General features: G+C 40.2%; 1 protein-coding gene and 1 long non-coding RNA gene across 2 annotated transcripts in view; both read left to right on the forward strand.

Annotated features, from left to right (window-relative positions):
- trappc8 (trafficking protein particle complex subunit 8) overlaps positions 1-12,484 on the forward strand; it is a 106,177-nt gene that overhangs the window by 32,526 nt on the left and 61,167 nt on the right. The window lies entirely within an intron of this gene.
- On the forward strand, positions 3,049-12,132 carry LOC123970857. The gene is made up of 3 exons (XR_006825077.1): positions 3,049-3,178; positions 3,360-3,437; positions 8,065-12,132. It is a non-coding gene; the product is annotated as an uncharacterized LOC123970857 (long non-coding RNA).

Below are 12,484 nucleotides of genomic sequence, written 5' to 3' on the forward strand. Positions count from 1 at the left end.
GCAGATGGTCTAAGTTACTCTCAAGTCCACAACCACACAACATCATTGTTCCACATCTTACCATCAGGACTAAACGTTGAACTGTTGCCGGTGTTCTGACGATCTGTGCTGCCTTGCCGAAAAATGCTACCATAGCGCAAATCGATAGACTCAACTCTACTCGGCCCTGCTCATCGCATCTCATATCAACTGTGATTAATATGATTGTAGAAGTGAGGACTATATAATATAGCCACATACAAAAAAGAAATTGAAGAAAATGTAGACTGAGCTACTTTTTTTGCAGGAACACGCCAATCTGGGTTCAAACTCACTAGAGCAAAAGCATTTCATTGTTGTGGCAGTTTGCTTTGCCTGCGAGTCACTCAGATACTCAGGATTCTTCCATTTCTAGTCAGCTATCGATTGAGTACGTCAGCATCCAGGTACCATTTTGTTTTGGGCTGATCTGAAGCAGCTGGTCATTGAGTGATCTAAGAAAATACCTGAATATGTTTATCAAGGTTTTTTTTCTTAAGGCTATGGCCAGGGTGCAAACTAAGGTGGGAGCCAGGGGGAGATTAAAGGAGACCTATTATACTGATTTTCCAGTCCTATATTGTAGATCTGTGACTCCTGTATGGCAGCTTTGCATGATTCAAAGTTAAAAAAAATATATATTTTTCTTATACTGATTCCTCATGTAGGCCTTCATTTCAGCCTCTGTCTGAACAAGCTGTAGATGCTCCTGTCTCTTTAAGCCCCCTCTTCTCAAAGCCCACTGTCTTCTGATTGGCCAAGACCTGAAGCATGTTACTGTTGGCGGTTGTTATTGCTAGGCGGAACAGGCAGACTGAGCATTGCCTTGCCTGTGAGAGCACATGACCAAATATGGAGCCATTGGTAGAAATAGCAGCTCAAAACAGAGCGTTCAGAACAGGAGGAAACCTGAGGTTTTGGTTCACAGTGATTTTCTTATAAATGCTTTAACCTCATTTTTTGAACATCCAACATTATAACATTATGCATAAGTCATAAAATGTGGAAAAGAATAATAGCTCCTCTGAAAATATGATTTGTGATATTTTGGAGTGTCTCTAAAATATTGACTAAGCTATTTTTGCCGTTCATTTCTATTTTACGCATGATCCTTGATGATACAGAAAATCAGAAGTGTCAGGCTTCATCCAATCAGGGGGAATGATCACCCACCGTCCGCAGCGCGTCTGGTCACTCCGCGACTTCTCTCCCTCGCCCTGTACACTCCAGCTCCCCGCTCCCTCTCCAGTAGACCTACTATGGGTTGTTGCTGGTGGAACCGGCGCACTGCGGTGGGTCGGTGATTGCTCCCTCTGCCTGGATGAAGTCCAACGTTGCTTGTTTTACGCATGATCCATGTTACTGCCGCTGGAGGCTCTTTGCAGCGCCACACAACTTTGATTCTTCCGCCTCACGAATAAAATAAATGTCAGGTAAAAATAGTGTACAGAGGCTGCTGCAGCTGTTGTCTTCTCTACACTAATTGTAGCAAAATGGCTACATATATACTACTAATAATAATAATGATAGGAATAAACAATGCCTGAAATTAATTAATAAAGACATCTTAATTTGCCATTAAATGCTTGTCAGTACTGTGCTTTCATGCCGAGCTTTACTCCAAATGAGCCCAGCATGGTGTGCTATTTAAATAATGAACAAAAATTACCTGAACATTTTAATCCGTGTATGATTCGTTAAACCTGTTCAACACCAACGCCCCGGGTACCGGGGGCAGCACACGATCGTCAAAACCGCTGACTTTTGCCGTTTTTGCAGTTTTAAGATTAGCTGATTTGTTGCTCTGAGTATCGGCGGGCGCCATCTTGATTATTGCTAAATACCTGTGAGAAGTGCCGCTTTGGAATACAGTCTTTTTCGCCATTTGGTGGCCGACCTGTAGGAACTACATAGACATCCACGGTATCAAATGAAAGGTCTGCTTTTGGTCACAGGAATGTTGATTAATATTCACTGTTTCTATCAATATTTCAATGTTATGTTATTTGGAACATTGTTGTATGGACAATGACAGTGTTTTAAAAATAACTCCCAATAAAAGTCAACATTTAAACGGAAATATTGCCAAAATATGGACATTTGATTGGTATATTTTGAAAATATTGTATAACTGTTATATGATAACTGTATTTTAGTTTATTTTCATCAAATTTACACATACAATTGCATTCCAGGTGTATTAAAATATATTCAGTTGCATTATAATCTCTTATGATGGTTTTTGATGGCTTATTGCATTAAAATAAAGCTTTTTTTTTTTTTTACCAGGCGAGGATGAAAATATCCTATTTTATCTGTACTGGTAAAATAATGTTTTGGATTCATATTCTTTAGCTTCTGAACTTTCAAAGGAGACCAGAACTGTGCATCTAGGCCTAATGGTTGAGGAGTTATTCCTGATTGATTTTGGGTATGTTATTTTAGGCGTTTTAACTGGAAATGGGGACAAATAGCTGGAGGTTTCTAACAGGTAATACAGCTCACGGAATTAACTAATAACAGTTTATGTTTGCTGTGTACCATTGGTTGTACTGACAACTGTGACTGAATTAATTTTATACTGAAGAAATCTTAAAAACAGGAGGATTCTCAGGCAACTTCTGAGACGTTCCTGTCCCAGTTGTTAGTGAGTTACAAACTGAACGTTGAGCCTCCTATTTTTAACTAAAAACCCACTTAAGTTCAAGCTCATCTTAATTAGCCTACATTTAATCAGGCACCGCCATCTCAAGTGCATCTGCTGCAGGTTTTTCAAGGGTAACACACAAAGCTACACAAATCAGACACATTAAATATCAAAATCAATAGTTTTCTGTATTGGTTTTTAAAACGACTTGGTTTACCATACACAGATTCTCTTTGTATTTGTTCCATTTTAATGAAACGTGTGGTAAAAAGGACAGTGTGGAGGAGCAAATGGACTAACTAATGGGGTACTGATTACAATTTGACATGTAAAGCTTTAAGTTCTTCGGTATGAAGACTTCATGATGTATTTATCTGCACTTTGTGTGTACAGGTGTGGTCTGCTGATGCTGGCGTGTCCCACAGTCCACCATCAGACTTGTTGTGGAAGAGTCAGGCTTCCTGGGGCACAGGAAATTGCATAGTTACCGTTCTGATCAACGCTGATGGAGAGGTAAAGACATCCGTGCATGACTAATTCTACCTGTTTGCTCTGCGTTTCTGTGTCCTTGATTTTAAGCGCAGACCACCTCATGTTCTGAATGTTCCTGTGTGTGATCCTTGGCGAGGGCACTTGAGCTTTGCAGTATGGTGTTTCTGTTTTGAGTCACATGGGCTGACTAACTGTCCTGCAGGAGGTGGCCCGAAGGAGTGTAACCAAGACTCAGGTGGATGTAGAGAATGGAGAGGAAGAGGAGAAAGTGGTACAAACCGTGAGTATACTTGTTTTGTTTTTTACTTTATACTTTCAGCTTATGAAGGTAACAATCACATCCATTCACTGTATTCAGCTGTTAATCTTCAATTAATCAATCGATACTAGGGCTGAAAGATTAACTGCATTTGCGATATTATCACAATATGATAAAACAAGATTTTCTAATCGCAAAGGCTGCGATTATGCTCTGGTCACATGACACCCAAGAGTAAAGCAGTCTGCAGATGAATCATCAACTTTGCACATTACGCTGTCTCTAGACTTGTTATACAGTGGCCTTAAGCTTGACAGAAGCTGACACTACAGAGACCCACAGGTAAATTTGTGGTGGTGGGTGAAATTGTCGGGCCATCTGCAGCTTTGGCAGACAGGAAAAGTGCACAACAGAAAGACACGTGTGGTAAGGTAGCCTAAGTGTATTCTGACGATCGGCGCTGTCGTCACACACAGGAAACATCTGTGAAATGGTGTTTCACATCAAACGTTCAAGAAAGAGGCCCAGTCTGTCCAGAGTTACAGCCAGTGTTGTCGGAGAATTACTAAGATGTCTATTAAACACTAATTAATTTTGTTGGTTAACTTTTGAACTGAACCTCAAACCTACTGAACTACAGGCGTTATGCCGAATTTTGCATGTCTGCCGAGAATTGTATGAAAATGCATTAAAGTTCTACTTTTAAACGCTATACTATTCTTTGTGGGGTTCATCAATAGTGATAAATGATCAGTATATATTTTATGAATGTTAACAATTGTTAATATTTTATTACACATAGTAAAAGTACCATTTCTTGAGATTGAGCGAAAACATGTAGCGTTAACCACGTTCAAACAGCAAAGTGTTCTAAAAAGACCTTAAGAAGTGAATTGCATAATTCGGCAAAACAGATATTGTAGGCTACCTACCGAAATTTGCATCCACCTCACCATTTTCTCAGTATAAAAGAGCGTTGCATGTGTATGCAATTCACGGCAGCTGCAAAACGTCACTACACCCCGTGGGAGCAAGGCCTGATCATTGTTCTAAGCTCACGCAGTCTACCGGAGGTAGATTGTGTCTGACTTGACGGCACTGTTTTTATTCCCCTATCTATGAAGTCGGCAAAAGTCAGCCAGTTATCTGGAACGCACCAGTTATACAGCGTGGTAACTTCGACAGCTGTTTTCCAAAGTTAACATAGCTCTCCTTATTAGCTAGGCGCCTTACATGCTCGCTAATAATAATTTGAAGATGGGTCTCCGACATTGTGTTGGGCGGATTTGTAAATGTAAATGCTCCGTATTTCTATAGCGCCTTTTCTAGTTTTTTCGACTACTCAAAGCGCTTTTACACTACATCTGCATTCACCATTCATTCACTGAGCCTAAGTGCTCAAACAGAAACTAACATTCACACACATTCATACACTGCCAGGGGCAATTCGGGGTTCAGTATCTTGCCCAAGGACACTTCGACATGCAGCCTGGAGGAGCTGACCGCCGACCTTCCGATTAACGCTCTCTCGCTCTACCTCCTGAGCCACAGCCGCCCACAGCAGTGGTGTTCGTGATATCAACCATTCAATTCACAGATGGGTCTGTTGTCTGTGTTTGCGAGAAGGTAAAGGGCTTAATAGCAATGCAATATTGGTAAAAAAACAGAATCGCAATTAGATCATTTTCCAAAATCGTTCAGCCCTAATCAATACATCTAATACATTTTTCATAGGGCTGGCGCAGTGCCGCAGCGAAGTTCCTCTGAAATCAAGTCTTGATCTCAGCTGATCTGCTGTTCAGTGACTGAGCAGTTTACACGCTAGTACTGCAATACACCGGGACAAACTGACACCATATACGAAGAAAGGAATAACGGCATGCATTACATTTGCCGAATTTACAGGGGATTCAGTAATAACAAATTTGTAGTAGACCGTTTCACTTTTATATATTTTCCCGTAACTCAACAACTCACAAAACTTTTTTTAAAGGGAGTTTTGGGCGGATTACCCGCTTATTGAGGCGAGTCTTCATCATCCACAGAGCCAACAGCATTACGTGCCTCCTCTACAGATCCTCCGGTATTTCCAGGAAAGGTCAGCTTTGCAGATGCTGCAGTTAATAGCCTTTTTGGCTGAGTGAAGAGTGAAATGCTCCCACACTTTGGAGGTTTTATTTCCTGGCAGTCCGACCCCTTTTTGAGGTTGAAAATATTTAGCCTTTTTAAAATTGTTTTCTATTGGCAGTGAGCGTTTTGCGGGCTGTTTATGTGCCCTGGGCGCCTCGCGTTTTCGAAGGAGCGCTCTGAACGCACAGAGGCAGAAAAGCGCCCGACCTCATTTGCATTTCTTTCCATTGTCCAATTTAATGAATGGAGAGAGTGGCCCTCAGTTGTGCTGACGGAAGTTTACAGTTTCTTGGATTGTACGGAGACTGCAACAAACTGTCCCCGACTCATCCTAAAATAAGACTTGAACCGACCATCATTAAGACAAAGCACCTGGACCAGCTGGTGGTACTACCAGCGGTATCTCCTCTTTCTGAGGGTCTCATGTGCTCACACGGATCTCCCTTTCCCAGTCTCCTGCGTGTTTGTACACCTGTCACCCTCAAACAATGCCAGAGCAGGCGCCCTCCGTTTGGCAGATGTTTTTAACAACATGACACAGACCTGTGAGTTGTGATTTAAGTTTCTCCTAATATGAGTTATTACTTAGCAGCAAACCAAAGATCGCTGGCGCTATAATCTTTGATTAGACTGACAGGACAGCTGATTTAGTGGTTGCCTAGCAACATAAAAAAAACCCAGCCCTTTGCTCTTTTCTAAATTTAACCAAAATAAGGCATTGCTGTACACTTTGCGTTTTCGAACCTGCAAAGCGCTTTCTGTCTGATCTGGGCCTTATTCTTCTTTTGGCGTTTTTATAGCGGGTGGCATCACCGTCACCTACTGGATTAAAGAGTGCAAAATATTTACAGTGTCCACCCAAAGTGATTCCATTCACAACTATAGTCTGTCTAGTTATTTATAATAGTGGTGCTCCAATTAGGATATTTTGGACCAATCACCAATTGCTGAAAGCCGTATCGGCCGATACCGATCACCGGGTCTATTTGGAGCCTTTTGTTTATCATGTAGCATTATACAGTATACTGTATATTTATTCAATTGGTCCTAAAAACAATGTATTAATTGTTAAAATGTACAGATGTTAAAGCATAATGAAATGATTAACTTAACAAACAGCTCAATAAATATAGCTTTACTGTGGAATCAACTACAAAAACAGAACAAACAGCATCTTTATAAATTTACTACAGCCATAAAATCTGCAACAAAAAAGGCTGTAGCCAATATAATTAGGAGATAAAGGAGCACAGGCATCATGAGTCGATGATAAACTCTGAAGTAGTTGCTTTTTGTTCTGCAAAGCTCAGGCAGGTTCTGTGGGCTACAGAGGCGTCAAAACGGCCTTCAATGAGATTTGAAAATAAGGAAAATTTTAATAAATTAAAGTACAATTTATAGATATGTAGATTTGTTAATTGATTCAGAATCTTTCACATCCGCATCGCGATGCATATAAGAATAGATTTTTTTTTCTCCCACCCCTAGAACACATGTAAATGATTCTCCCCTTTATCTTGATTCATTCTCAGTACCTTGGAGTTGTTTTTAATGCTTGCAGTTATCATTTGAAATGATTTTCCCAACAAGGTTTACTGACCATAGTTACTTTCAGCTTTGATAATTCAGTTTATTGTTGGACTGTAATTCTTCCTGCCTCACTATCTACACTCAGTTGACAGTTTATTAGATACATCTATCTACAACTGATGCCATCTGTTAAATCAATTCTGCAATGAATCCTACCTCATGTATAATGCAATAAAGTTGAACAGCAGCACAAACTACATACTGCAAAACGATTACAAAAACAAACATATATATGAGGGATATGTTGTAGATACAATCTTACAGATATTGGACTGTTAGCTAAAACTAGTGCAGATTAATATAAGTATACCCTAATAAACTGGCAACTGAGTTTGTAATGTCCAGGTTTGTACAGTGATTCATCACTCCAGAGAACAGGTCTCCACTGCTCTAGTGTCCAGTGGCGGCGTGCTTTACACCACTGCATCTGACACCTTGCACTTGGTGATGTAAGGCTTGGATGCAGCTGCTCAGCCATGGAAACCCAGGCCACACAACGTTTAGAGGTCTATAGCTATTGACTGTAAAAATGTGCACTGTGTACCTCAGCGTGCGCTGACCCCGCTCTGTGATTCTTATGTGGCCTACCACTTCGTTGCTGAGTTTCTGTTGTTCCCAATCGCTTCCACTTTGTTATAATACCACTAACAATTGATTGTGGAATATTTAGTAGTGAGGAAATTTCATGAATGGACTTGCACAGGTGGCAACCTGTCACGGTACCACACTTGAATTCACTGAGCTCCTGAGAGCGACCCATTCTTTCACAAATGTTTGTAGAAGCAGTCTGCATGCCGAGGTGCTTGATTTTATACACCTGTGGCCATGGAAGTGATTGGAACACCTGAATTCAGTGATTTGGAGGGGTGATGTTTATTTTGTTGTTTTTTTGTTTGTGAAAATCTGGACCTTTCTGTTTCCCCTACAGGGCAGAGTGTCATCCAGAGAGTGTGCCATCATGTGAAGCCTTCCTATTTGGTTGATGACTTTGACTTCCCTGTTATATTTCTTTTTTTCCTCCTTTTTTAAAGCCACTCAGGTATGATCCTGTCCATTGCCGCCTCATCTGGTGATTTTATTGTTCAAGACAACATGAGATTTTTTGGACGGCCCTCCACATTTCTGGACCTACTTTAATATGAGTCATTTATCTAAATATAACTTGCAATGACAATGTCAGTGGATCATGCAAAGATCCAAATGTTGTTGGAGCCCCTACTTGCATCACTCTACATGATATTGACTCAGGCTACATCCACACTAATACCTTTTTGTTTAAATACGCATAACTTTTACTCCTAGTGTCTCCCTACACCGGTGTTTTCCAACGCCTAAGACCGAGAGCTACCACTCTAATATATCACTGTATTTGCTTTGAGGTGACTCTCAATCTATGTTTGCTTTATTCTGTCAATAACTGTCCAAGGAAAGAAATCTCTGGTCTTCATTCCTAGTATTTTCTGCCACTAAGAAACCCACGGCAGAGTGGACAATCTACTCCCTGTTTAGACTGGCATTCCCAGTGTATGTGAATGATCATGTGATATGCTTTTTTTCAGGCGTGTTAATATGGCTAGAATTTCTGTGACAGTGCTAAAATGCTCATTTGTATGGAGATGGTTTGAAACACTGGTTTAAAATAAAAAGGTATTAGTGCGGAGGTAGCCCACCCACAGGCTGTCTTTCATTCTTCTCTGGTGAGCATTTTAGTTTCATCCTACATGCACAGAGGACGACAAGAAGAAAAAATGTTTTCTCCAAAATTCAATTAAGAGCTGCTCAGGTCAAATCAAGACATTTCTGACCTTTAAGGTCTTTAAGTGTTTCCCATATATAACATTTATTTGTGTGGCTGCGAGGGGTGTGACGAGACACTTCGTTCACGAGTTGAGACCGGAGACGATATTGGGTTCATGAGATCGAGACGAGACGAGGTTTTAGCATTAAACAGTTAATTTCCTACATTGTGGTGAAAATTTCTGCAGCAATTTATGATGTAAATGTTTGATTATGTGAAGGGAAACAAGATTCAAGTGGTAGGTGACAATTCTAAATCTAAAACTCTTAACAGAATATAATGCAGTGCAGGGCTCAGAGATTCTGTATTCCTTTCAGATACGTTTCTGCCATTGTTGCTGCAGCGGTCTGTGTGACAGAGGGACCAGAGGGCTCTATGCCACAGGCTTCCCCCGCCACCACTTGGGGAGCTCCTCAACTCCAATTTTTGTTCCGCCATAACTTTTCGTAAAACTTTCAATATTTGAAATCTACACAGTTGATTTCTTACCTCAAAACTTCTCAGATATAATGTATGAAAATTGTAGAATATAAAACTTTGTTGCTGGCCTCTTTCCGGCGTGCGCAATCATGATGCAGTGAATAGTGACGATTCTCTCTGACCAATTAGTAGTCTGCTGTGTTGTCACGTCACATTTTAGTATCGCTTCAGCTTGCTTAGAACCGTGACGGAGGTGATATGAAAAAAAGTAGCAGGTAGAACTTTTCCACAATGGAAAACCAAACAAAGGCGAATCAAGGCGAGCTGGTACCATGCAGTGGAAAAGGGGCTTAAATGTGCTTGTGACACCTTTTCATCTGTATTAATTTTAATTCAGTCGTAAACGCTTGGACTTTAGTAGCTCCTGTGTTTCAGCAGGTTTCCTGCTCATGTTCAAAACTTTCTGCACATTCAGAATCTCTCCCATATATCTTTGGTCTCTAAAATGTCCAGAAAAAAGTTGTAAAATTACGAGACTAACATCATCATTTAATGAGAATTCATGTAAATTTTACTTAAAAAAGTCTACTTGCTTCTTACTGCTGTGGATTACATTACTGCTCCGCTGGTAGTATTCCCTTCGGATTGTTTGGAAACCAGAAAAGTGAAAACACTTGTGATCAGGCAGAAATCTCACCACAAATCCACACACAGCTTTAATAAAGTGCAGCTCACAGTCCCAAACAGAGCAAGGTTTGTGCACTCCACTGCTCCATTTTATTTTCACTGCGTTAGAAAATTGATGTAAGAGCGTGTGAAAAGTGTCAGTTGCATGAGTCTCGTCACATTTTAATCTTGTCACACCCCTAGTGGTTACCCGTATAGATTCTGCCCTGCTACACACTTTCTCTGTATTTCTTATTTGTCTTCCTTTGAAAGATCTGCATAGTGCAGTTGAGATTACAGATTGAGTAGTGACAGCCTGTTAAAATTATGCATTCTTTTGAGTTTGTGTTGAAAGACTGATTATCCCATTATTAAAAGTTAGCTTGATGACACTGCTGCTCAGCAGCCAACTGGCAGGTGTTGGACTGAGAGCTTCAGCCGCCACAAATGAGCTCCAAACCTTTGGGGTACACGTGGTCATTACATGACCTGCAGTCAGAATCCTGATCATAGTCCTGAAGCTGTCCCCTATCCCTCTGCTTTGTCTCTGTCCTTTTCTATTTCTCTCCCTTGTTTCTTTAAAAATAGCAATGAAATGTGAGAGTTCATCTGATCTCAGTCTTATTGGCAGAGCTTGAATAAACAGCCATTTGAAGCTTGCTGGAAAGGTTTGGAGAGGCTTGTGATGTTATCTTCCAGTTGCGCATTGAAGCTGTATTTCACAGTTTTGACTCACAACCTGTAATTTCTGATAGCTGTTATATTGAAAAAGTAGAGAATGAATTATCTGTGAGGCCTATGTGTGGTGTTGTAGTGGAATAAATACGTAGAAGAGAGAAATGGATCCCCCTCTCTGTATTGATCCTGTTGACCACCACTGGTCACCGGACGGACCAGCTTGGCCTCATGCAGCATGGCAGCCTTCCATGTTGAAAAGCTATTACTCGTGACGTGTAACCAATTAGATAGTACTGTCTGTCTCGCGACAGAGAAGTGGCTACATCAGAGCCAAGGTAGCTCATTTTAAAATTAATTTAACCCTAATATGTTTTGTTTTTTTGCTTATCCAAAATATGATCCGATCTGTGACTCAAAACCACAGAATGATCCGAACGAGTTCCTTCTGAGTAGCACATTGCTATATTTATATAGCCCATTGCTGCCAAGTTCAGTGTTCACTGATATTTCAGCTCTGTTTCAGTCACCAACACCTTCCAAAAATAAGTGTCTCAGATTTGCCAGATCTCCTGGCTAGTGCAGTGCTAGATAAATAGGTTTACAGCCATAAAACTTGTTAACTCATCTGCTGGAATGCTGTTGTAATAACAGTCACCATTTCTTTGCTGGGATTGTCATGGAACAGACTGGTCCAGATTGTCTCTGAAGTTTTACCAGGTGGATGTGGGTCTGGTGTTTTGATCCCTAGCTGGGCCACTAAAATAATATGCTTAAAAGAAAAGGCTTGTGAGTGGCTTTGTCAGTGTAAAATATTAAACTGACATGTATGTACTGCATAACATTACAAGCAGTAAAACGGGGAAAACACTTGATTAACTGATACGGTGTGTGGCGATATTCTGATGGACTGCATTATTTCCATCTCTGTATTTTCTTTTGTTTTGGATTGCAGTACATTGTAATAGTATTGCTCTTGCACCTTGTGTGCCATCTTGGGATACTAATATGTTCTTGTGTGCTGTCCATTGCTAGTTATTTTTCTATAGAGTTCTTGTCTATATAATCATTATGTTTACATGAAATGTTTCATTATTTTGTGTTTAGGATTTCTGGGATGATTTAGGGTTGGGCTTTCCTGGCCCAAACAGAAGGGTAAAAACTGATTTGTGGGCTTAAATATATTTGAAGATTTTGATAAAACAATACTGAACACTACTCATAGTTTTCTGCTTAGAGTTTCAAGTTTTCAGTTGGTGAGTGAAGGATGTGAAAATCCTGTTTCATATTGGCAGAAGCAACAACTTCTGTGTAGTAATTGGGAAGTGACCAACAATGAACATCTGAGTTAATTCTGCATGCCAAATGAAAGTTTTCATTCATGATTAACTGTTGAACTACTTTTTGTACACACAATAAATGTTTTGCATAAACACATTTGATATCATTAGTGGTTCTTGATGCACTTGGAGGGGCATGATGTCAAGTCACTTTCTGACCTTGCACCTTGTGATTATTATTTTTTTTTTACTTTTATGAGGGAGTTTAGTTTGATTAACCAGAATACACCTGACATTAAACTGTTTTGGGTGATTGGATTGCAAAATCTTATAGTGCTTGATCACATGAAAGTACAGGCGTAAATGCACCCAAGATGCACTCTGGAGGTAGTCAGGCACACAATTTGACAATATTGAACAAAAGTGTAAATGCAAATGTGTTGTCAGTCCGCATACATACGGGTTGGAGTTCTCCACAAATATAAGTTTGATAGTGCATACAGGCAGTG

Source organism: Micropterus dolomieu, linkage group LG05, assembly GCF_021292245.1.
Source record: "Micropterus dolomieu isolate WLL.071019.BEF.003 ecotype Adirondacks linkage group LG05, ASM2129224v1, whole genome shotgun sequence".
NCBI classification, from domain to species: Eukaryota; Metazoa; Chordata; class Actinopteri; order Centrarchiformes; family Centrarchidae; genus Micropterus; species Micropterus dolomieu.